The sequence below is a fragment of the Anolis carolinensis genome, chromosome 4 (genome assembly GCF_035594765.1).
Source record: "Anolis carolinensis isolate JA03-04 chromosome 4, rAnoCar3.1.pri, whole genome shotgun sequence".
NCBI classification, from domain to species: Eukaryota; Metazoa; Chordata; class Lepidosauria; order Squamata; family Dactyloidae; genus Anolis; species Anolis carolinensis.
Window position 1 is genome coordinate 6,241,599 of NC_085844.1, and position 26,584 is coordinate 6,268,182.

Sequence of the window (26,584 nt, forward strand, 5' to 3'; positions counted from 1 at the left end):
GAGGTCCACCCCCTCTCCCCATACTGCAAACAGCCTTCCATGTAAATGCATCTGATCTGGGTTAAACTATCCCTAGGGAAGGGATTTTAATCCCACTCACTTCAAAGGAAGGCGATGCCACAAATCAGATTTCCGTGCCTGTGCAGAGAATAGAAAAGAGATAAGGAGTCGGTTCCTTCGTGGCCAGTCTTGAGCACTGAATCATAGAATGGAATCATAAAATCCTAGAGTTGGAAGAGACCTCAAGGACTACCCAGTCCAACCTTATTCTGCCAGGCAGGAAGACGCAATCCAAGCACTCCTGACAGATGTCCATTCAGCCTCTTTCTCAATACCTTCAGAGAGGAAGACTCCACTGGACTCCCAGGCACTGTCAAATGGCTTTTACTGTCATGAAGTACTTGCTAATGTTTAGGTGGAATCTCTTTTTCTGCTATTTGAATGAATTGCCCTGTTTACATCCTTTCAAATATTTAAACATGGATATCATCTCCTTTTTTAACCTCTTCTCCAGGGTAAACAGATCCAGGTCTCTCAGCTGTTCCTCATGAGACTTGGCTTCCAGACCTTTGATCATCTGGACACTTTCCAACTTGTCCATATCCTTCTTAAATTGGACACAGGATATTACAAGTGAGTTCATGTGATAATAGAATGAGAGCATGATTTTCCTCCTTCTAGACACTATATTCCTATGGATGCATCCTAGAATCACATTGGCCTTTTGAGCTTCCATATCACAGTGTTGACTCATGTTCAGCTTGTGGTCTTCTAAGATGCCTAGATCCCTTTCACATGGACCGTTTTCAAGCCAGGTATCAACCTATTTCTATGCATTTCTTTTCTTTCTTTTTTTCCTAAATGTAGTACTGTACCTTTCTCCCTTTTGTTAGCTTTGGCCCAGCTCTCCATGAAGATCCTTTTGAATCCTGAGCCTACCCTTTGGGGTATTTGCTCTCCCTCCCAATTTGCATCTGCAGGTTTGATAAACATGCCTTCTGTTCTGTCATTGTAGTCATCCGCAGTGGCGCAATGGGTTAAACCCTTGTGCTGGCTGAACTGCTGACCTGAAGACCCAAAGGTTGGCGGTTCAAATCCACAAGATGTGGTGAGCTCCCATCTGTCAGCCTCAGCTTCCCATACTTTCCATGTGGGGACATGAGAGATGCCTCCCACAGGATGGTAACATATCCAGGCGTCCCCTGGGCAACGTCTCTGTAGACGGCCAATTCTCTCACACCAGAAGTGAGTTGCAGTATATTCTCAATTTGCTTCTGACACAATAAAAAAAATCCTAGTCATTAATAAGGATGTTGCATAGCATTATGACAGAACAAACCCCTGTGGCACCCATTGGCCACTTCTCTCCAGGACGAAGAGGAATCATTGGGATGGGGATTTTGCGTTTGGCCATCTAACCAGTTTCTAATACACCTCACAGTAGGACTGACCACCCACATTATATTCGCTTCTTTATGAGAATGTCACGGGGAACCTTGTCAAAGGCTTACTGAGACTGATATACAGGGCCGGCCGGAGATATTTTTAAATGTTAAGCGGGGGTGCTAAAAAGCGCCCCCGCCACCGGCCCCGCCTCCCACGCCCTGGCCCCGCCCAGCATGCCCTGGCCCCGCCTCCCACGCTGCGTGGGAGGCGGGGCCAGGGCGAATAGTGCTGGGGGCGGGGCCAGAGTTGGCCCCGCCCCCCGTCCAGCGTGCCCTGGCCGCGACCAGGAAGTAAGGCCCAAATGGTCAACAAACTAAGGGCAAAAATGGCTTATCTGGCTGTGCGCATGGGCACAGCGCAGATAGCCTATTTGGGCCTTACTTCCTGGTCGCGGCCGCCGATCGCCCGGGCGATCGGCGGCCGCGACCAGGAAGGGCCAAATGGGCTATCTGCGCTGTGCCCGTGCGCACAGCGCAGATAGCCCATTTGGGCCTTACTTCCTGGTCGCGGCCGCCGATCGCCCGGGCGATCGGCGGCCGCGACCAGGAAGTAAGGCCCAAATGGCCTAGCTGTGCTGTGCGCGTGCGCACAGCACAGCTAGGCCATTTTGCCCTTAGTCAACAAACTAAGGGCAAAAATGGCTTATCTGGCTGTGCGCATGCGCACAGCACAGATAGGCCATTTTGCCCTTAGTTTGTAGACTAAGGGCAAAATGGCCTATCTGCTTGTCGCGGTTTGGCGTGGGCGCGGGGATTGAAGCCCCGCGCCAACACCGGAGGCGTCGGTGGTGCTACGGGTCGCTGTCGATGCCTCGACAGCGCCCCTAGCGGCCAGCGCCCGAGGCGGCCGCGTCAGCGGCCTCGTAGAAACAACCGGCCCTGCTGATATATGATATGCCCACATAATGGCTTGCGTGGCATAAATCTCCACATGTGAAATTATGCATTGATTGTACTATGTAAGCATCGTGTTTAATGGCAATACTGTGCGACTCAGGCAAGATCCCCAGATGTGCAACCAATTGCACCCATTTGCAGTGCTCACCTGCCTTCCCCAAAGATATTTCACATGATTTTGAAGGCTTTCATGGCCAGAATCACTGGGTTGTTGTGCATTTTCTGGGCTATATGGCCATGTTCCAGAAGCATTCTCTCCTGACGTTCACCTACATCTATGACAGGCATCCTCAGAGGTTGTGAGGTATATTGGAAAAATGAGCAAGGGAGGCTTATATATCTGTGGAAGGTCCAGGGTGAGAGAAAGGACTCTTGTTTGTTGGAGGCCAGTGTGAATGTTGTAATTAATCACCTTAATTAGCATTAATGGCATTGTAAGCTTCATTCCTGTATAGGGAAATCCTTTGTTCGGAGGTGTTAGCTGCCCCTGATTGAATCATGTCTGTAATTCTTCCATTTTCAGAGTGTTGTTCTTTATTTCCTGTTCAGATTTTAGAGTTTTTAATACAGTAGAGTCTCACTTATCCAACATAAACAGGCCAACAGAATGTTAGATAAGCGAAAATGTTGGATAATAAGGATGGATTAACGAAAAGCCTATTAAACATCAAATTATGTTATGATTTTACAAATTAAGCACCAAAACATCATGTTTTACAACAAATTGACAGAAAAAGCAGTTCAATACATGGTAACATTATGTAGTAATTACTGTATTTACAAATTTAGCACCAAAACATTGCAATGTATTGAAAACATTGACTACAAAAACACTGACTACTAAAAGACAGACTGCATTGGATAATCCAGAAGGTTTGATAAGCGAAGGTTGGATAAGTGAGACTCTACTGTACTGGTAGCCAGATTTTGTTCATTTTCATGGTTTCCTCCTTTCTGTTGAAATTGCCCACATGCTTGTGGATTTCATTGGCTTCTCTGTGTAGTCTGACATCATAATTGCTAGAGTGGTCCAGCATTTCAGTGTTCTCAAATATATACAGTATATACCTCTCAGGATGAAATGTCAGGAGAGAATGCTTCTGGAACATAGCCATGGCTTTCTTCCCTCTCAAAGCAGAGGCTGTATATTGCTTATTGTCTAGGAAATTTTCATAACAATTGTCTTGGTGGTTTTTTTTTTTTTTGCCAGATTAAAGGCTTTCCGCAGTGTTATGAATTTCACTAACTCTCCACTTTTCCACTGCTGAAGGAGAAAGAGCACTCTCCCAATTATCCCAAATTCAAAATAAATTGCAGTCAACAAGACTACTGCCATTACCTGTTCTCTCTGCAGAACTGGGACTTCTCAGCGAAATTACTTTGGATAATCTCCCATCAAAATGGGCTGTCAAGAAAGGTCGCGGAGAGGGGAGACAAGATAACTTTTACAGGAAAGCGAGCACAGTTTAGCAAGAAGTGTTATGTCAACCCTTTTCTGACATTTATATAGTTTGGAGTGTTGGGCTACATACATCTCTGGAGAGCAGAGTTTGAATCCCCACTCAACCCATGGAAATCAACTGCATGATCTTGGGCCAGACAAATGCTTTTTGGATTTATCCTAAAGGCCTCCACTTTTTATTGACAAGAAGGAAATAGAGGTTTCGGGGTCTATGGGGGCTGCAACCTGTTTGGGGAGCCGGGGGGAATTTGCCCCTGGACCCCATATAGTTGACATTTTTGGACATTTTTGGGTTTTGTGCATCTATCAGGCTTGTTTTCTTAGCACAGTACTATAAAATATATGAAGAAGAGAAGGGGACACCTGCATGTGCCACCTCAGGGCCATGCAGAACCTTACTTCAGATCTAAGCATCTAAAACATTCTCTGTTTTTGTTCTTTGTTTATTGTTTTCATGGACCCCACCTGCATTTCCTGATTTTCCTGGCTACTGTAATGTAGTGTGAGATATTGAGCAAGATTCTGAAATTGGCACAATTCGTAGAAATAATGCTATCTCAGTTTGATTTATTTATTTTTATTTATCATGTCAGAAGCAAATTGAGAATACAGCAATAATATATAAAAGACCACAGACAAAGTTAAAAACTTGGCATTATGCTAAATGTCCTTTGACCAGTAGCTGGCCACTTGGAGTGATTCTGGTGTTGCTGTAAGAAGGTCCTCCACTGTGTATGTGGCAAGATTCAGACCACATTGTAGTTAGTGGTCTGTGGTTTGCTCTTCTCTACACTTGCATGTCATGGACTCCACTTTGTAGGCCCATTTCTTAAGGTTAGCTCTGCATCTCATTGTGTCAGAGTGCAGTCTGTTCAGTGCTTTCCAAGTCATCCAGTCTTCTGTGTGCCCAGGAGGAGTCTCTCATCCGGTCTCAGTCACTGATTGAGGTTCTGGGTTTTAACCTGACACTTTTGGACTCTCGCTTGTTGAAGTGTTTTTGCAAGTATCTCTGCAGGTGTTAGGAAGCTATTTCTTGATTTAAGGAGTTGACTTGCTGGCTGATATCCGAACAGAGGATGGGCTGGAGATGTCAATGCCTTGGTCAAGGCTGTAGCCAGAAAAAAAAAGGCTGCTACTTCCTGATAGATGTCAGGTGGTGCAATACCCAACTAAACAGTACAATTTTTCCAATGGTAATAATGTGGCATGTCTCATTAAGAGCCACATCCACTGTTTTAATGTGGTAAGATGCATTCCACACTGGGCATGTGTATTCAGCAGCAGAGTAGCAAAGCACAAGGGCAGATGTCTTCATTTGTGTCTGGTTGTGATCCCTAGGTAGTGCTTAAAGGTTTTCCACTGACATTAAGTCCAGTCGTGTTCGACTCTGGGGGTTGGTGCTCATCTCCATTTCTAAGCCGAAGAGCCAGCGTTGTCCATAGACACCTCCAAGGTCATGTGGCCATTGGCATGACTGCATGGAGTGCTGTTACCTTCCTGCCGGAGTGGTACCTATTGATCTACTCACATTGGCATGTTTTCGAACTGCTAGGTTGGCAGAAGCTGGGGCTAACAGCGGGCGCTCATTCCGCTTGTCAGATTCGAACCTGCGACCTTTCGATCTGCAAGTTCAACAACTCAGAGCTTTAATATGCTGCGCCACCAGGAGCTCCCAGTTTTCCAATTTTCCTGGTTATTGTATTAGAATGTGAGATATTTAGCAGGATTCTGATATTGGCACAATGATAGTAGTAATGCTGTCTCAGTTTGATACAACTTTAACTATCATGGCTCCGTACTACAGAATCCTGGGATGTATAGTTTATTGAGATATTCAAGATCTTTAGTCCACTGCCTGATTTACAGTAAAGGCCTGGCAGCTCACAAAACTTCAAATGCCAGGATTCCATCAAACTGAAGAATTATAGCAGTTTGACACCACATTAACTGCTATGCTATGGAGTTCTGATATTTTTTTAGTTTTGTGAGATATTTATCTTTCTCTGTCAGAGAGTTCTGGTGTCACAGTAGACATGGGCAAACTTCGGCCCTCCAGGTGTTTGGACTTCAACTCCCACAATTCCTAACAGTCTTAGGCTCCTTCCTTTCCCCCCTCAAACAGCAAACTATAAATCCCAATGCTCCAATGATGGAAAATGGTAACAAAAGTGGTGTCAACCTGTTATAATTCTGAAATTTGGATGTTCTCTCAGATATAGATTTGGGACATCCTTCTGGGTTTTGACAAGAACTTGGAAATGTTAGTTTTGGACTACAAATCCCAGAATCCCAGAGGCCATCATTGGAGTTCCTGGGAAATGTAGTAGTTAAAATAACTTTTCTATGCTGCAGACGTGACCTACACAAAATATTTCTGTAAACTAATGAGCCCTGAGTGCTTTTTCCTCTACAAGCACTGCATTATTATCACTCCTTCCGTTCACTTAAATTTGCTTTGAGGTATTTTTGATCACACATCAAATTGTCATCCCATCGCATCTCTCTGCCCTCAGCGCAGTCCACTCCCTTGGCTCAGTATGTGTAAAAGGGACAATAAATTCTGTTTGTCCTCTTTAGAAAAAAGGGAAAGATATATGAAATTCGCTTAAATCTCCAGCCAGACATAGTCCAGGACAGGATTGGTGATTACCTCCTGGAAATTTATTAGCCTTCAGCCCACTCAATATCTATGGCTTTCCTAACTTTCCGACTTGTCTTGTCCTGGAGGAACTTTTTAAGAAGTGACTTTGAGGTGGTTCAAAAAACTCCAGAGGTGGGAGGATGAGACAATGCAGACCCCATTTAGTGTTGATGGAAGACAGATGTTGCTGTGGAATTGATGTGGGAGAAACTACTGAGCTTTGCTTGGAAAGCATACAGAGATGTGTTCTCCAAAGATGTTGAGAACATTGGATTGTTCTCCTTCCCTTACAGTGTTGGTTCTCAACCTGAGGTCCTCAGATATTTTTGGCCTTCAACTTCCAGAAATTCTAACATCTGGTAAACTGGCTGGGATTTCTGGGAGTTGTAGGTCAAAAACTTCTGTGGATCTCAGGTTGAGAACCACTGCCTTGCAGAATTGATAACTAATGGACCTATATGCACAGTATGGCTTAAGTCCAGACTCAGAAAGTCCATATCCCCTTACATGAGTCTTCCTGAATCTGAAGGTCTTCACAAGAGGTCCTTTTCAGAGTCCCACCACCTCCAAGGTACGTCTGATGGAAACACAAGAGGGGACCTTCTTGGGACTGCAGGATTAATCTCATCAGAAGGCACTTCTTTCACCTGTGAGTGAAGAGCCTTTGCTTTCCAAGGACTTCCAGTGAGTTGGAAGGAGATCCAGAGAAGGACCATCAAAAATGGTGAAGGGTCCAGACACCATAAATCTGTTTGAGAAGTAGTTTAGGGTCTATATGTTGTCGAAGGCTTTCATGGCCGGAATCACAGGGTTGTTGTGTGTTTTCCAGGCTGTATGGCCATGTTCCAGAAGTATTTTCTCCTGACATTTCACCCACATCTATGGCAGGCATCCTCAGAGGTTGTGAGGTATATATCTCAGGAGAAAATACTTCTGGAACATGGCCATACAGTCTGGAATACACACAACAACTCAGTTTAGGGTCTGTTTCGCCTAGAGAAGAGAAGGTTGGACATGAGTATCATGTTGACATATTTGAAAGGATATCATATTGAAGATGGATTTAGCATGCTTTCTGCTACTCTATAGACTAGGAGTGTGTCAACACAGTAGAATGAATGTACTGACACTATTTTAACATCAATGGTTCAATGCTATTCAATCATGGGAGTTGGAGTTTGGGGAGGCATCAGCACTCTTTGGCAGAGAAAGCTGAGACCTTGTAAAATTATATGGTGAATTCTAGATAACCTCCAGAACAGGCAGTAACTGTGTATAATTTCAGTATTACGGATTTTGCTCAACAAGAGGGAAGGACTGGATCCAAACTTGCCACTTAATACAGTAAGACTCAAATAATATTGTTTTAACTGCGCTGAGCTGCATTGTATGGATCTATACTGATCCTATAATGTGGTTCAAACTGTATTATTTGGCAGTGTAGATCCAGCCAAAATGAACTTTCTGCATTTGGAGTCCTGCTACTAGGAGGTTTTGAGAAGTCAGCAATGTGTGTGCTTCAGGTTTAATGGACAAGTAGATAAAAACAAAAACTATCAAACAAATGCAGAACCCTGAATCCGTTCCGTCCCCCATATCTAACATTCTTGCATTTTCTAATATTTTTTCCTCAATATTTTTCTCAACAAACACTCTGCTTGAACTAATTCAAACCAACACTCTGAGGGCAGAGGACAGCTAATGACTGAACAAAGGATGCCCCCAGGCAAGAGACAAAACCTTTCCAATGCTAATTAGGGTGATTAACTGAAACATTAATGCTGGCTTCCCAGTGACGAAGGACTCTTGCCACACCCTGGACTCTCCACAGATATATATTCTTTCCTTTCCTTACTTAGTTTCTCCATACCTCACAACCTCTGAGGATGCCTGCCATAGATGTGGGCGAAATGTCAGGAGAGAATATTTCTGGAACATGGCCACACAGCCCGAAAGACATACAACAACCCTGTGATCCTGGCCATGAAAGCCTTTGACAACAAACAGCTTCCTTTCAGAATCATTGATTAAAACAGATATACACAAAATTCCACTGACAGTACAAAATACTACAAATACATGTATAGTTATAAGAGACACAGTATATTGTTGATTATGTTTATTTTTGATAGCAATCCATTGATTTAACAGGGTTACAACCTTGGGTCTCATGCTGGAAGAGAGGCAGGATACACATCGATACACATAATTAAAGTGAAAATCTGTATGTGTGTATGTGGCAGGGATCCCGCCTCCACCTATGAGGAGACACCAATAGGCCTCTCTCCAGTGACCATTGCAGGTTATAGTGGATGCCACAAACATGTCTAAGAGCTCTGCCAGTGTCCTCTGCAAACACCATCCTGCCCACCACCCAAGTGAAGGCTTTCATGCGGGGACAATTTCATCCTAGATTTTCTGTTTTTCCTCCACCAAAGACACCTCCTAGTGTTTCTTTCTCTCTCCATTGGTTTGGAATTTGCATGACCCTGCCCATTGCCTCTCCCATAGCCCTTTCCTATTGTTTTCTATAGCTCACTGCAAACAGAGAGGAATTAATCATCAATTGAACATACTGGAGGGGTTTGTGGGACTGACTCAACAGGATGGAAGTTGTAGTTCACTGTTGTGACTCAGCTGGAACCTCAGATTGACTCTGATGGGGATTATGGGATTCAGGTTCAAAATCAGGTTCAGAATGTCCCTGTTGTAGAAGAAGAGGAACAGGGAGTTTTTCCCACAGCAGGGAATGATGTTGATGATACTGAAACTAGCCAGGTGCAAATGACTCAGAAAAGGAGGACAGTTCTCAGTCTGATAGCAAGCAGGCTGACGCTAACGAGCTGACTGACCTTGATGAAATGGAATTTTTAGATCGAGCTGACCGTTTGAAATTCAGGGTTCGAAGGAGTGTGAGAATAGCAAATAAGAAGGAGGTCAGAGGCCAAAGAAATGCTTTCATGTTTGGCAAAGAGTATTAAAGCAGTGTGTTTGGAGACAAATCTTTGTCAAAGCAACTTTCGTTTAACCAAGAAACAAGCTCTCGTTTCCTGGATTATCTTGCAGCCTTTGTGTTCATGTTCTTGGGACTTTGTCATGCTCTATTGGGACTTTGTTTTATTCCTTGTGATTTCTTGGATTATTGTTTAAGGCTTTGTTTTGTAACAATCTTTTGGAACTTTATTTTTGCTTTTAAAGAACTTTTTATCTTCTATTTTCTAATAAACTACAAAAGACTTCAGCCTGTGTGCAGTCTGGTGTATTGAGCAAAGTGAAGTTAACCTGAGGTGCGACATTCACCCTGCATCAAGACACAGCACTGTGACCCCCCACTGACAATGAATCTGGAAAACATTTGACACACAGAAAAGCCATGACCAATGGAACATACTGGAGGGATTTGGGGGATAATTAGCTTTGGCATTTGGAAGTTGTAGGTACTGGGATGTATAGTTCACCTGCAATCAAAGAGAACTCTGATCCTCACCAGCAATAGATCTGGACCTAACTTGGCACACAAAACCCTCATGACCAACAAAAAATACTAGAGAGCTTGGGGGGGGGGGTGAATTCACTTTGATTTAGAGGAATTGTAGTTCGCTAACATCCAGAGAGCACTGTGAACCCAAATAATTATGGATCTAGACCAAATTTATCATGCATACCCAGTATGCTGAATTTTGAATATGGGTAGGTTTTGGGGGGAATTGGCCTTGACATTTGGGAGTTGTAGTTACTGGGATTTATAGTTCACTTGCAATCAAAGGACCACACCAACAATGGACCTGGACCACACTTGGCACACATACCCCATATATCCAAATTTGAATACTGGAAGTGTTTGGGAGAGATTGACCTTAATTTTTGGGAGTCATAGTTCACCTACAACCAGAGACACTGTGAACCCTACCAATGATGGACCTGGATCAAACTTGGCACACAAAACCACCATACCCAACTGAACATATTGGAAGGGTTTTGGGGGAACTGGCCTTCATTTCTGGGAGTTGTAGTTCACCTACATCCTGAGACACCGTGACCACCACCAACAATAGACCGGGACCATGACCAACTGAACATCCTGGGGGGAACTGAGGTGGACTGACCCACCATGATGGGAACTGTAGTTTACCCTGCAGCCAGAGACCCCACAGACCCCACCGATTATGCATCTAGAGAGCGAACTTGCCCAACATGGCAAACTTTAACCACTGATGGAGTTTCAGGAAGTTATTGTGGCATGATGTGAGTTGTAATTAACCCACAAACTTATGCATTTTTGTGAAAAAAGGACTTTTTCAAATAACTTGGGCAATGCCGGGTACCCAAGCTAGTTAATAAAATAAAACAAACTACAGTAGAGTCTCACTTATCCAAGCTAAACGGGCTGGCAGAAGCTAAGATAAGTGAATATCTTGGATAATAAGGAGGGATTAAGGAAAAGCCTATTAAACATCAAATTAAGTTATGATTTTACAAATTAAGCACAAAAACATCATGTTATACAACAAATTTGACAGGAAAAGCAGTTCAATACGTAGTAATATTATGTTGTAATTACTGTATTTACGAATTTAGCACCAAAATATCACGATATATTGAAAACATTGACTACAAAAATGGCCTGGATAATCCAGAAACTTGGATAAGCGAGGCTTGGATAAGTGAGACTCTACTGTATATAGTAATTATTCATCCACATGAAAAGGAGCAACTTTTTTAAAAAAAATCTAAGCACACACCTCTCTGGGAATTTCTAGGTCTTCCAGCACAGTTTTGTGGCTGATTTCTGCTGGAAGCTGACCAGAGAATTGCATTGTGGGACCTAGAGATTCCTAGAGAGAATTATTTAATCAAATCCATGAATATCCAAAGCTGCAAAATGTGGAGGGATACCTGCAGTTTGTTAGTGAATTAAGACCCCACTGCAGTTTGGAAGCAAATGTCCTCCTTTTACACAAGGTCTCTGAAGTCAAATTCAAAAGCGCTAAAAAAAATCCTCCATCAAATGCATCGTGTATGTAGAGCTATTTTGATTCCAAGTTCTCCTTTCATTAAGGCGTCTGCCTTCTGCTTTTGATGCTGGTTGGCTTTGCACTGAATGTCACCGTTCCGATCAAGATCTCTTCTTGGCACCGCCACGATCTGTCACCTTCTGTTGCCAGCTCGGAAATGTCACCGGCATCTGCTGTGCGAAAAGATTCAAAGAAAAGAAATTCCAGCAGGCTTTCCTTTTTCTTTCTCGTTCTTTCTAGCACATTCAGGCACAGCGGAGGCACAAAAATATCTCTCCCGTCTCTGCGGAGTTGGTGATAGCTTTTGGAGGATGCCCAACAGCCTTATGGGAATTTTGCAAGTTATTAGACTTGACCGTGATCTGCTCCAAACCACGTAAAGTTATACAATGATCTTTGGGGTAAAGAGGTGATTATTTTAGTCAAGAAAAGGCATTGAAAACCCATAAAATTGGGTGAATCTACAATGCAGTTGGGAGCCCCCAATAGCGCAGCGGGTTAAACCGCAGAACTGCTGAACTTGCTACCAAAAGGTCAGCTGTTTGAATCCAGGGAGTGGGGTGAGCTCCTGCTGTTAGCCCCAGCTTCTGCCAACTTAGCAGTTCGAAAACATGCAAATGTCAATAAAAGGTTTCCAGCGATTCAATTTTTCCCCAGTATCCCTTATTTTGATAAATAGGTTAATTTATCCATCTTGGACAATACCATCACTTGCAATATATGCCTGGGCTGTGGCACAGGCTGGTGAGCAGCCAGCCGCAGCCAGCTGCAACAAATCACTCTGACCAAGAGGTCATGAGTTCGAGGCCAGCTCGGAGCACAGAGTTAGTCCAGGTGGGGTCTGAACATAGGAAAATATGGGGGTTGAATGAAAAGTAATGCGTTCACCTTTGTTACTTCGGTTTGGATGGGAATATTTTAATAAATCAAACGCAGAAATAATCCTTAGAATGTGCTCTTTAACGACCACTATTCACTTTCCCACATCATCACCAGACACTTGGATACATTTCTGCCAACAATGAACATGTTTTCTGAAGCCGACACAGAAGAAGTCAACACTCTGTTTCTGCAACCAGCGTCTCACAGAACCCATTGTGCACAGATCTTCCGATAGCCAAGCAAAGCAATAACGTGACCCACACATTCTTGTGAAATGCCGATAATGCTTGAAATTTCTCCCTGAGTGATACAACAATCATCCTGAATCAATCTGTCGACCTTTTGCTTGTGAAACACGGTGGTTGCTGTCACAAGACGTCCAACTTTCTGTTTGTCACGCAAGTCAGATGTTCCCACCTCTTTAAACTTACTCGCCCATCGATGCACAGGACTCACATCAACACAATCACCATAAACAGCTTGCATTCTCTGATGGATCTCCTTTGGGGTGACACCTTCTGCTGTCAGGAATTCAATGACTGCACATTGCTTAAGTCGCACTGACCAACTGTCTATGCAGGGTTCCATACTTCGCACTTTAACAACACAACCGTTCAATGTTCAGGCTTCCTGTCAAATGGAACTGTAGAGGAAAGTCTACTGAACAAGCCAGGACCTGCCGCAGACCAGGACTGCCATCTGCTGAGGAGTTGCAAAGGTGAAGGCATTACTTTTCATTCAACCCTCGTACCATACCTTTTGGTACTAAAGGTTGTTTGAGAGAAGCAAAAAGATCCCTCAGAAGGGTCTGGAGGTACACCTTATCAGATACTTTGGCTATAGATCTCCATTCCCTCTAGGATGGCCTTCGGGGTCACTTTCATTTGTATGCATGCACGAACACTATAGAATTAATGCAGTTTGACACCACTTGCATCAATGCTATGGTGTCTTGGGAAGTTGTAGCTTGATAAGACACCAGAACCCGTTGGCAGAGAAGGCTCAAGACCTTATCAAAAGACAGCTCTCAGGATGCCATAGCATTGAACCATTGCAGTTAAATTGCATTAAGTCTATAACAGGGATCCCCAAACTAAGGCCTGGGGGCCGGATGCGGCCCTCCAAGGTCATTGACCTGGCTCCCGCCCTCAGTTTTAGACTTAGGCTCTCCCAAAGTCTGAAATGACTTGAAGGCACACAGCAATAACAATCCTACTTAACTTGACTATCTCATTGGCCAGAAGCAGGCCCACACTTCCCATTGAAATCCTGATAGGTTTATGTTGGTTAAAATTATTTTTATTTTTAAATATTGTAGTGTTCTTTCATTTACCAATATTGTGCTATAGTAATAATATAATATATTGTGTATACATATTATATTGTTAATAATACTATAATGTCATACAATATAATAATACTAATAATAATACAATAGAATATTAATTATACATTATATATTAAATTTAATATTACTAATAATATTACCGTATAGTGGTATAGTACAATATAGTAATATATAATGCTAATATTGTGCTATGCTAATAATCTAATATATTGTATGTACATACAACTTGTAAGCTGCTCTGACTCCCCTTCGGGGTGAGAGAGGGTGGGATATAAATGTAGTAAATAAAAAAAATAAATAATTGTTGTTGGGGGTTTTTTGCACTACAAATAAGACATGTGCAGTGTGCATAGGAATTTGTTCGTATTTTTTTTCAAATGATAATTCGGCCCTTCAAGAGTCTGAGGGACCATGAACCGGCCCTGCACTTCAAAAGTTTGAGGACCCCTGGTCTATAACATAGATGCAGGCTATCACTTTTTCAGACAAGGGATCTGTATCCCCCTTCTTTCCCTTGCTATATCAACACCTGTCCAGACCTTTGTTAGTCATGAAGTAGACACATGCAGCCCACCACAGCCCTATGAACAAGCTAAGTGTGAGTCCATGATGCTATTATGAAATCCATCTGCTGGAGGGAGGAAAAAAACACACCTCCCCACATTTGACTTCTCCAGCACGCTCTGCAACGCTGCGTCATCTTGAGCAGTGAAACTCTTTAAATAAATTTCCGCTTCCCTGCCAGCGACCATCTGAGTATCCCAGCATCACTGTGTCACTCTGAGCAGCTTCGGTCTCCTTTTATGGTAGGGCTGTTTCTCGTTCAGAGCTGCAGAGCAGGGAAGCACTCAAAGAGCTATCTGGCTGAAGAAATGATGGCTATGGCTTCCCCTCAAACATGATAATAGAATCATGCATCCAGTCCATCCAGTCCAACCCACTTCTGCCAGGCAGGAAGGCACAATCCAAGCTCTCCTTACAGATGGATATCTAGCCTCTGCTTAAAAATGTCCAGGGAAGAAGACTCCATTGGACTACTAGGTAGCAGGACTGTGGCGCAGCTGGTTAGTAGCCAGCTGCAATAAATCACTACTGAACAAGAGGTCATGAGTTCAAAGCCAGTCCAAGTCAGATTGAGTGTCCAATCATTAAATAGCCTAGCTCATTGTTGACCTAAGCAACCTGAAAAATAGTTGCATCTATCAAGTAGGAAATTTAGGTACCACTTATGCAAGGAAGCGAATTTAACTAATTTACATAAAAATCATCCAGCAGCATGCAGAAAGGAATGAGGAAGTAATCCATCAGGGACTCGGCATCACAGTGGATGATGAAGCAGCAGTTTCCCCTGTGGCCAGAATTGAGCATACCCTCATGAAACTGGAAGCTGGAAAAAGTTAAATTACCTGTGTCTTCATCTCTGTCTCTGTCTGTATGTCATATGGCATTGAATGTTTGCCATGTATATGTACATTGTGATCTGCCCTGGGTCCCCTTCGGGGTGATAAGGGCGGAATATAAATGCTGTAAATAATAATAATAATAATAATAATAATAATAATAATAATAATAATAATATCATCATCATCATCATCAGCAGCAGCAGCATATTCCACGGTCAAATAACTCTTACCCTCAGGAGATTCTTCCTAATTTTTACCTGGAATCTCTTTTCTTGTAGTTTGAACCCATTGCTCCATTATGCCCATCTCCAAAGTTGCAGAAAACAAGCTTGTCCTTCCTCACTGTCCCCTCTTTCTTTTCCCCAATCTAAACATACCCAGCTCCCTCAGCCACTTTTCCTAGGGCTTGGTTTCCAAACCATTGATCATTTTGGTCACTCTTTTGTCAGCTTCTTCTATCTCCTGCATATTCTTCCTGAATTGGTTTGCCCAGAACTGTGTACAAGATTATTTCTGGTGAGGTCTGACCAAAGCAGAGGAGAGTGGGAGTATGACTTATTTATTTATTTATTTACAACATTTATATCCCGCCCTTCTCACCCGAAGGGACTCAGGGCGGCGTACAAATTGGCAACAATTCAATGCCTGCACATAATTAAAACAGCAATGAAAATCCAATAAATCAATTAAAACAATATAAAAATATAAAACATATGATTAAAATCCATTCCTCCAAAATCCTCGTGCTGTAGCCGTAAATCAGTCCGGGGTCGTCTTTTATCATTTAATCTTTGAAAGCCTGGGCACATAGCCATGTTTTCAGGGCTTTTCTAAAAATCAGAAGGGGTGGGGCTTGCCGTATTTCTCTGGGGAGGGTGTTCCACAGACTTCCCTTGATTTAGACCAGTGGTTCCCAAATTGTTTTGGTAATTGAGCCTCCACCACTCCCCAAGGTACCCTAACTCTGCCCCTAAGCACAGTGAACCCACAAAGTTTTTCCTTCTTTGATCTAGTCTTATTGCCTGGGTGTTTTGGAAACTAAGGACCTCACCACATGGACCTTGGGAAGTGCTGGAGATCATTTATTTAGGAAAGGAAACCATAGCATTAGATCCCCAAACAGCCAGTTTCATGTTATGTTTTCCCATCACACGTGTTTCATTTCTCAGTCTTTCCCTCGTTACTGTCCATGTTCCAAACCATCGCATGGACAAGTCTCGTCGCTGCCATCTCCATATTCTTTTTTTTTTTAAGTGAAAAATCTTCAAAATCCCAGATGTCCAAAAACTCGTGGTACTTCAGAATAGGAAAATTCAATTTCTAGAGCTATCAGGATAGTGTAAATCTACAGGTTATTACCCCCCACTGTATTTTTATATTACTACTAGCTTTGCCTGGCCACGCGTTGCTGTGGCTTATGGGAATCCTTTGTTGGCCAGGTGGAATAGCAGTGAATAGCCTTACAGTCTCAAAGCCTGGCCGTTTTCTGGAGTAGCTGGAGCTTTTTGTTGTATGAACGTAGAGGCATGGATGAGGGGTTGTGCTGCCAAGTTTAGTGTTTCTGGGATGTGTAGTTTTGTTGTTTTGTCCTAGGCCGAAATTTCATTACCCTTTTATATATATAGATAGAACTTTGCAGTAACAAAACCTTTGTTCAAGCATTCATGGCCACTGAGATTATGTGCCTCCTTTTTTGAGTGGAAATGGAAAGAGTGAAGAGGAGAAATAGGATCCTTGGTGAAATGTTATGGGTCATTTGAAGATGATTGATCATACAGGAAAGGTATATTGATCAAGCAGTTGCAGAACAGGGAGAGGTGATGACATGATGGAGAGAAAAAGTCCTTGCACAGTGGGATGAAGGCATGTGGTACACACAGAATGATATTCTTTCGTAAAGGTTGTGTAGTGCAAATAACGTATCTTCTCAACGATGGTAGTAGCAGTATGTCAAATTTTCTAATAAGTATTTCAGAAACAACATGACATTCTAGATGATGAGATCATTACAGCGGTACTTTAAATTGTTAGCATGCACATCTAATGGTAGGGGTAAATATATAGCACCTGTCAAACATTACTACATTGCTTCATATTTTATTTTATTTTTTTAAAAGGAAGTATGCACCTTTCTGATTATAATGACTACTAAGGGTGGAACATAGTGAATATCGATATTCATAATTTCATTATAAAATTAAAATAATATTACGCCGCAATTTCAAAAGAGGGAGAAGTCATCTTTCAGAGTATTTCTTTTGCACAATAGCTGTCATTTGTGAAATTTATTTTTTTAAAAAGAAAGGCTCGCAATAAATGAATACAGTTGAGAACCGTTACATGTGCGCTGTCAAAAAGACTGCCTACCGGAACGCCCATAAGCAAATATCACTGCTCCAAAACAAAACAATCAGGTTTGACAGTTCCCATCCCATGAGTTTTTCAGTGGATTTGCCCATTCTGTCATTTGCCAGGTTCTGGGATTCCATGAAACACTGTTTGGGAACTGCTGATCTAGACACTATACTCTTATTGATGTCCTCTACAATCACATTGGATTTTATAATAACAATAATAATAATAATAATTTTATTTTTATACCCCGCCACCACTCCCCGAAGGGACTCGGGGTGACTTACACGGGGCCAAGCCCAAACATAACAGACATAATAAACACACATCAAGTAAAACAAGTCAATAAAAACATATCCATAACAAATCAATAAAACATGGATTGAATAAAAACATGAAAGACGCATAAAAATAACTAGGCCGTAAAGTGCATATATGAGGAATGAGGACAAGAAAGATGCCCGAGAATGTAAACAAGTAAGGGACAAAAATGGGATAAACATGGGAACTATTCCAACTGAAGGAATAGAATAAAGTGCAACAGATATATCCCAACCAGGGCAAGCCTTATAGGATGAAAATTATTCACCAAAGGCTTGTCAGAAGAGCCACATTTTAAGGTCTTCCTAAAGATTAAAAGGGTAGGGGCTTGCCTAATCTCTCTAGAGAGTGAGTTCCAGAGCTGGGGAGCCACCACGGAGAAGGCCCTCTCCCTCGTCCCCACCAACCACGATTGTGATGGTGGCAGGAGTGAGAGGAGGGCCTCCCCCAACGAACAAAGAGACCACACAGGTTCATAGGGGGAGATGCGGTCACGAAGGTAGATGGGTCCTGAACCGTTTAGGGCTTTGTTGGTGATAACCTGCCCCTTGAATTGGGCTTGGAAAATAAATGGCAGCCAATGGAGCTCTTTAAACAGGGGGGTAGACCGTGCCCTGTAATTCGCTCCAGTTAATAATCTAGCTGCCGAGCGCTGGACCAGTTGAAGTCCCTGGGCCATCTTCAAGGGCAGCCCCACGTAGAGTGCATTGCAATAGTCCTATCTGGAGGTAGCCAAGGCATGGACCACCATGGCCAGGTCCGACTTCACGAGGTACGGTCGCAGCTAGCGCACGAGTCTTAGTTGTGCAAAGGCCCTCCCAGCCACGGCTGACACCTGAGCATCAAGCGTCAGCACTGAGTCCAGGAGGACCCCCAAGCTGCAGACCTATGCTTTCAGGGGAAATGTGACCCAGTCCAGGGCCGGTTCTTAATGGAGGCCCATGAAGCCACTGCTTTGGGCACAGCCCTTGATGGGTGCTCTTGAAGCGGCGGCGGTGGCGAGATTTCGCGAGATCTCACAAAATCTTGTGAGAATAGCAAGTACTTCCTTGTTCCGCGGCGAGTGACCCAATGGTTGCCGCTGCCGGTAAGTTGGGGGGGGGCATAATTTCGGGGAGGGGGGCACGGCCCTCGGTTTGCGTACATACTGAAAAACCTAGGGCCGCTCCTGACCCTGTCAAGCACAGGTTGCCACCCTATGCCCCAATTAGATGTATGACTGACCTGGAGGACATCTGTCTTGTCAGGATTAAGCCTCAGCTTGTTCGCCCTCATCCAGGCCAACATGGCAGCCGGACACTGGTCCAGTATCCGAGGAGCTTCCTTGGATTTTATAGTTACTTTTGGTCTGCTAAGGCTCATAGATCCCTTTTGTATTGACTATTTTCAAGCCAGGTGTCATCCATCCTATATTTGACTATTAAAGAAGAAAACACATTCATCTACCAGTGTAGTCAGCCCTTCACATTTGCTTTGGTTTAGGGGTGAAGGAGAGCTGGATAGAGAGAGAGAGACAGACGGATGGATGGACAAGGAGATTGTGTGAGAGTGTGGTAGGGATATATACATAAATAGAGAGGGACAGAAAGACAAGAAAGCAGAAAGACGAGCAAGAAAAGTGAAAGAGATGGGTAGGAAAAGAAAAGAGAAGTAGAAAGGCAAATAGATTTGAGGGAGAAAGAGAGACAGACAGACAGATACTGAGTGAGAGTTGCTGATTGAAGAGAAAAGTATGTTAAATGGATAATTCTATCCTACTCCTACTGCCAACTTGCTCCACTGTGAATGTATTCCCCCTGTATCCCAAAAAAGCACCTCGGGTGGGTGGTGGCAGGCAGTGGGAGGACATGGGGGATACTGAGCCATCTCCTCCCCCCTCCCCTGCCACCTCACAGAAGGCAGAAGGAATTGAAATAACTAGTAACACATTTCCAACACTTGCCTTTCCACCCTCTCGGATTGCTGGCAGCCACTAGCTGATGAAGACCCCCACCTGGCAGGGAGTGATCAGGGAAAGGAGGCTGGGGGCAAAGAAGCATGTGCGTCTGTGCTTGTGTGTCCCTGTGTATAGGGAGAACAGAAAGCAACTGTTGTAGTTCAGCCTTTGATTGTGCCTGCACCTGATGTCACTGGGGATTCTGGGCCTGCAAGTCAGCAGAAGAATCAGCAGCAGGAGATTTTAAGCCCTGAAAATAAGCAGTCTCTGTCTGAATCTGAAGAACATATTCCAGAGAGGCCGTTTACTAGGGAAGCAAGGTCAGAAGCAGGGTCAGAAGCAGAGATCAGCTCAGAGGAGGAGTCTCCAGTTGCACAGTCTAATGAGCAGTTAGATAGGAGGTTTACATTTAGTCAACACAGAACTGTTAAATAGAGTTTGAGAAGGTCAAGACACTTGTTAGCAAAAAAGTCTTCATCAGTTTCTCAGGGGAGAAGGTATAATTTTCTGTCTATATTAAGTTCTGGTGGCCAAAGGAAAGAAATAGAAATAGCAGTAACTCCATAATGTAAGTGACATTTCTGTAAGTGAATTCTGTAACAGCTATTTCATGATACCTATGTAATTTCTTCTGGCCCAGCATAACAGAAAGCCATTTTCTTACACTTCAATCACTAGCAGAATGGACTTCTACATCCTCGTTCTTATCATTCTCATCATTTATTTATGTAGTGACATCAATGTACATGGCATATTACAGGCAAAAGAACAACAAAGCAGTTTTCTGCCCCCAGGCTTGCAGTCTAATTAAGACATGGCACAAAAGAGAAAGAGAATGGCAGTTCAGGAAAGGATTCAGTCCAACAAATACTGCCTCTTCTTTTCTCCCTCTGCAGTCAGGGCAGTGGCAGCTGGGATGGATGAAGGGCCTTCACTTACTTCTGGACCTAGGCATGATGGAGCTTTTTTTTCTGTCCCTGGAGCAAGTGTGTTTGAGCTTTGTCTATCCTCAGTTATACTCAGGTAAATACCATGAAATATGAGAAATGGCAGATAGATTGGCTGGATACGTTTACATTTAAAAGTATCCCTAAGAATAGAAAATGAGTGGATTTAGGAGTACTTCAAGTTGTCTTCTTACTGACAGCAAGCATCTCCTAGGCTTTGCTTGGCAAGTTTCATTCAAAAAAAGTTTGCCTTTCTTTGAAGCTGAGTGTAAGTGACTTGTTTATGGTCAACCAATGGTTTTTCATGACTGAGCAGGGATTCAACCTCAATCTTCTAGAGACCTGATTCAGCACTCAAACTGATTCTCAGAAGGAAGTTTGCCATGGCTTTCTTCTGAGGCTGAGAAAGCCCAGTGGATTTCTGTGTTTCAACCCTGGTCTTTCAGGGATTTGATCCAATTTTCAGACCACTGTATCATACTAGCTTAGTTGTTCCCAAGTCAACTTATGGTGACTCCATGAATGAGAGACGTTCAAGTCACTCTTTTATCAGAAACACTGTTCAGGTCTTGAAAACTCAGAGATATAGCTTCCAACAGCGAGTCTATCCACCTGGAATGTGGCCTTCCTCATTTCCTATTGCCTTTTATTGCTACCCCCATAAAATATCAAATTTCATTAAGGATTATGAAAACTGGCCACTGTGCATTCTTCTGCCAAATTATAGTGTCTTCAGAGTACAAATTTAATTTCTTCTTGCTTCCTTACTGCCTTCCCTCAGCCTTTTCCCTTTCTTTGTCCTTCAATCCAGGCACTGACAATTTTTACCCCCCACCTAATTTTGAAAAGCTTCAGCTTAGAAATTAGAGCAAGGCAGAGAGACGCCCACATTGCATGTCTAGGGTGAAAATAGCTTGTGACAGATGCCTCGCCTGGAAAACAAGTCAAGGATTTCCCACAGTTTTAGGGGAAAAGGAACTAGAATACAGGGCCGATATGACCTAGATATCAAACATACCAACAGTTGAAGGAGGTTCCTTGAATCCATGTCTCAGTTGATCAAGAACATTATGGACGACAATGAACCTAAGAACAAGAACCTACTTGGTTAAGCTGGGTTAAAGTGTTCTAGAGTTGCTCTGATGTGTCCAAGAAATGTCTCCAGAGGCCTTTGACTGTCTACATGGCTGGACAGGTTGATGGTGTGCTGAGGCTAACAGAGGGTTGCTAGTGACCCAACAGTTATAGTCACATAGTTGGGTGTCTCATCCCAACTCATCAGAAGTGAGGACAACAGCAAACATCTAGCAAGGAGCTACTCGTTGGTGGCAATGTAGATGTGGGTTTGTTGGACATCTGGACAGTGGATCAGGCTGAATCCAGCCTGATCAAACCTCTGGAAGTCAGAGGTCACTCAGGAGCTTCCTGGAAGCTCTGGAATAAATCCTGTCTTCTCTTGGCCTACATTAACAGCTGGATGCGGATGCTGCAAATCGAGCCATGTGTCATCTGGTTTCTCTGAAGCAGCTGACTGATGAGTTTATTTTATTTTGGTCATTTATATATGGTCAAGGGAGCCTCTGGTGGCTCAGTGTGTTAAAGCGCTGAGCTGCTAAACTTGCAGACTTGAAAGGTCCCAAGTTCAAATCCGGGGAGCGGAGTGAGCATCCGCTGTTAGCTCCAGCTTCTGCCAACCTAGAAGTTCAAAAACATGCAAATGTGGGTAGATCAATAGGTACCGCTCCGGCAGCAAGGTAATGGTGTTCCATGCAGTCATGCTGGCCACATGACCTTGGAGGTGTCTACGGGCTTGGCCCCATGTAAGCCGCCCCGAGTCCCTCCGGGGAGATGGGGCGGGATATAAGAATAAAGCTATTATTATTATTATTATTATTATTATTATTATTATTATTATTATTACGGACAACGCCGGCTCTTTGGCTTAGAAATGGAGATGAGCACCAACCCCCAGAGTCGGACACGACTGGACTTAACCTCAAGGGAAACCTTTACCATTTACTATATATGGTCAAATTCTTCCAAACTTAAGAAGCATTCAGTTTTTCAACATTTTTTGTGGTGTAATTATAGGTGAAGAGATCGACCACATGCATTGCCAGCATTTAGTGATTAGTGGAGAGTAGGGGTCCCATTTTTCAATGGTCATTGAATGGTTATACCAAGAACAGGTAAACTTCAGCCCTCTAGGTGTTTGGACTTCAACTCCCACGATTCCTAATAGCCTACCAGCTGTTAGGAATTGTGAGAGTTGAAGTCAAAACACCTGGAGGGCTGAAGTTTGCCCATGCCTGGACTATATTATGGGGACCGGGGGGAAGAAGATGAAGGTGGTGAGAGGTAGACCATAGCAAAGTCCTATCAGGTGGGGACTTTTCAGATGGTGCACAGTGATTCCACTTTAACTGCCATGGCAGCATCATATGGAAGACTTGGCTTTGAAGTTTAAGGAGAGATATTTAAAATTCTCAAATGAGACGACATGGTGAAGTGGTTGGAGAGCTGGACTACAACTCTGGAGATCAAGGATTTAATCTGTGCTCGGCCGTGAACTCCACTGGTTGAATTTGGACAAGTCACGCTCACTTAGGGGACTTTAAGGTGACCTTGTGATGGGATTTTCTTGCAAGATTTATTCAGAAGAGGTGTCATTGCCCTTTTCTGAGGATCATAAAGTATGACTTGCCTAAAATCACCCAGTAAGTTTCCATGGCCAGCTTATGAATCAAACCCCGGTCTCCAGAGTCATAGTCCAACATCACACATTGGAAAGGTAAAGGTTTCCCCTGATGTTAAGTCCAGTCATGTCTGATTCTGGGGGTTGGTGCTAATCTCCATTTCTAAGCCAAAGAGCCAGCGTTGTCCATAGACACCTCCAAGGTCATGTGGCCAACATGACTGCATGGAGCACTGTTACCTTCCCGCCGGAGCGGTACCTATTGATCTACTCACATTGGCATGTTTTCGAACTGCTAGGTTGGCAGAAGCTGGAACAACAGTGGATGCTCACTCCGCTCGCAGGATTTGAACCTGGGACCTTTCGGTCTGCAAGTTCAGTAGCTCAGTGCTTTAACACACTTCGCCACCGGCTCCTTTTAATATTACCAACAGTGTTTTCATAAGGGATCATTAAATGTCAAGTTCTGGCACTGAAATCATATTTCTTTGTTTGTTGAATTGATATTCCATTTTCTCTCCAAGGGAAATCTAAGGTGGCGTGCCCTGGCTTGGCAACTCTAGACTGAGGGTCTCTTCTGGTTTGGTTTCAACTCTCCAGCCTCTAGACAAGCTGATTACTAGAAAAACTCAAGGATCATTGGAGAACTACTGCTGTGGCTTTTAGCAGTGAAGGAAAAGACTGAAGCGAGGAAATTCTGCCGTGAGCTGGATTGACAACGTCATGTGGGGGAGCTGAAATAGCAGCTTCTTAGCTGGCAAGGAGACCTAACGAAGCACTCTGACAAAGCCGTGGGTATGTGGGCTCAGCAAGACGAGGGAGACAGAATCGGTTATGAAGAGTGAGGAATGGCAAGTAGGGATGCATATCTGAGATCAAGGTGTGGGGAATATGCCGATGCCTCCCACCCCACACCGGTGCCCACCTGGTGTTACTAATCGTGCACCTTCGCTGCTCGTTTCCCCCAGAGTTTTGTGTGAGTCAGAAAAAGAGGGACCCCTGAGGCGGATGAGGGTGAAATCTGACATACTCCCACTCTGACCCAGGTGCACGATTTGTCCCGATTTGAGATTCAGTCTGAGCGTGGGATTTCCTTCCTGTCTCACCATCTCAGGGATGTATTGAGATCTTTCTGCACATGTGCAGAATACCTTTCTGTGTCTTCCTATGAATAGTCTGTTGAGAAGACCAGCAAAGGGTGGTCTTCTGGAAAGGTCCAAATGTTGGGTTTCCTTGAGTCATTAAAAAGACAGAAAGAAATGCCTCTAAACATCCTTTTTAAATTTGAATGGGAATTTCATTTTTATTCAGAGCTTCTGAAGGTTGTCTTTGGAGCTACAAAAGAGCTGGTTAACGTTACTGGTTGTGTCCATTGTGGGGATTTTGGAAGGTGTAGCCATATCAGAAACTTCCCAAAGCTTTAGCAGTAGATGGAGAGGTGCAATCGTTTATTTTTTTTATATTCTATCTTTTGATTCTTAACTGCTATCCAGTTGACTTAACTTATGGTGATCCTAAGAATAAGTGATGCCCAAGTTCGTCTGTCCTTAACAGCCATGCTTAAGTCTTGTAGATTCAGGTTAGCCCTGGCTTCCTTGACACATCATCATTGTCACTGTCACCATCACCGTCACCTTCACCTATATACAACTTTTTTCCTCTTAAAGAGACTCAAAGCAGTGAAACCCCAAAGGGCTGCCGAATCACCTTGGTGATGGCTAAATGCATGCATGCTGGCTCAAGGGTAAGGCAGATGTTTCCGTTTCCACAAATTATGTTTCAGGTTTAGTCCAGTAGATTGTGCAGATGTATAGAATTAAGTCAATAGAATTAACCAGAGTTGTCCCATGGAATATGAAGTTGCACGCATGTGTATATGTGTGGGAGATTTCAATGTGCACCTGCCTTATCAAAGCATTTACTAATCCAGTTATATAAGTCACACAGCACTTTAATGAGCACTTACCAAGGTAGAGCAGCAAGCACACAGTATTGAGCGATGCGTTTGACGTCTGACTCGCTTCCATTATGCCTTTTAATTCAGGTCTGAAATTGCTTTGCAGGCTCTGGGAATGGAAATCGAAAACAAGAGGAGCACTTTGTATTCAAATGCAATGAATGCAGAGACATTTTTGTTTTGCTTTAAAAATGTTCTTTTTGATTTTCTTCTTGAAACAGGGCAGGAGTAGTGTATGGCTAAAATTTGAAAGTGTTCTGGGTTTCGGTCATCAAGGCATTCTAACTTTATAAGCATTATTGTCTTTTCTAGCGAGTCCTGGCTTGTCGTGATATGGCCAAAACACAAAAACTTCATTTTAGTTATTTAGGTTTCTAGTATTAATTCAGGATTAATTAATTAATTAATTTGAGGACACATTCATTTGTCTTTGTAGGAAGTCTAACCTTATATTCCCTGTCAGACTTACTGGGCAGGATAATAGTAGTGGTGGGTGCCTGTCATCTTCACTGGGCTTCTCCTTCAAAGCAAGCCCTGAGTCTTCACACGTTCATAGCATGAAGAGTAGAATTGGGGTGAGCCTTGTGGTTCACTCTGATTGAATAGCTGGGGCAGACTGGAGTGAAGACTTATTCACTCCAGTCTGCCAGCTGAGCCTAAATACTAACATGGCTGCTCCCCTGGTCCGTTGCCTTTGAGCTCTCCCCTCCTTCCCACCCTCAGTTTGTTATTGTTATTAGCTATGATATTGTCTTTGCATTGTATATCTTGTCACAACTTGAGGAGGTTGGCATGGTCCCTGGATCCACTTCTAGTTTGTTCTTCTTCCCACAGGAATGCTCATCCACTGGGGAGTGTGGTGCTGTTGGGATCCCAGAGCGGCATTGAATGGAAACCTGCGCTATGCCTTCTTGCCTGATGCCATCTCAGCCAGGCTGAGTCATACGGACCCATCCAGTGGCTGTATCAGAACCATGGGGCAAGATGAAGATGAGGATGATGAGGATGATGAGGATGATGATTTTCTCCCAGTAGCAGAATCTGAGCCCAAGGTGGATGAGCAGCCTGATACTGCAGAGATTTCTACTGCTGAGCAGGACCAGGACCCTCCAGGAATATAGGCAACTGAATCTGGGCAGTAAGAGGCTCTTCAGGAGAAAGAGCAGGAGTTAACTCTTCCCTACCTGGCTTCAGCTAAGTGTTGATGCCATCCAGTTGTGAAGGTCTAGTTGGTTGGCTTAAAAAAGGAGCTCACATCTGTAGGGACTTTTGCAGGAGTTGCA

The 26,584-nt window shown here is 43.4% G+C and overlaps 1 long non-coding RNA gene across 1 annotated transcript; it reads right to left on the reverse strand.

Moving 5' to 3' along the window:
* Positions 1-2,949: 2,949 nt before the first annotated feature.
* LOC134298756 (uncharacterized) lies at positions 2,950-26,307 on the reverse strand. Its single transcript, XR_010005845.1, has 2 exons — positions 25,311-26,307; positions 2,950-11,633 (listed from the first exon to the last, which is right to left on the reverse strand). It is a non-coding gene; the product is annotated as an uncharacterized LOC134298756 (long non-coding RNA).
* Positions 26,308-26,584: the final 277 nt, after the last annotated feature.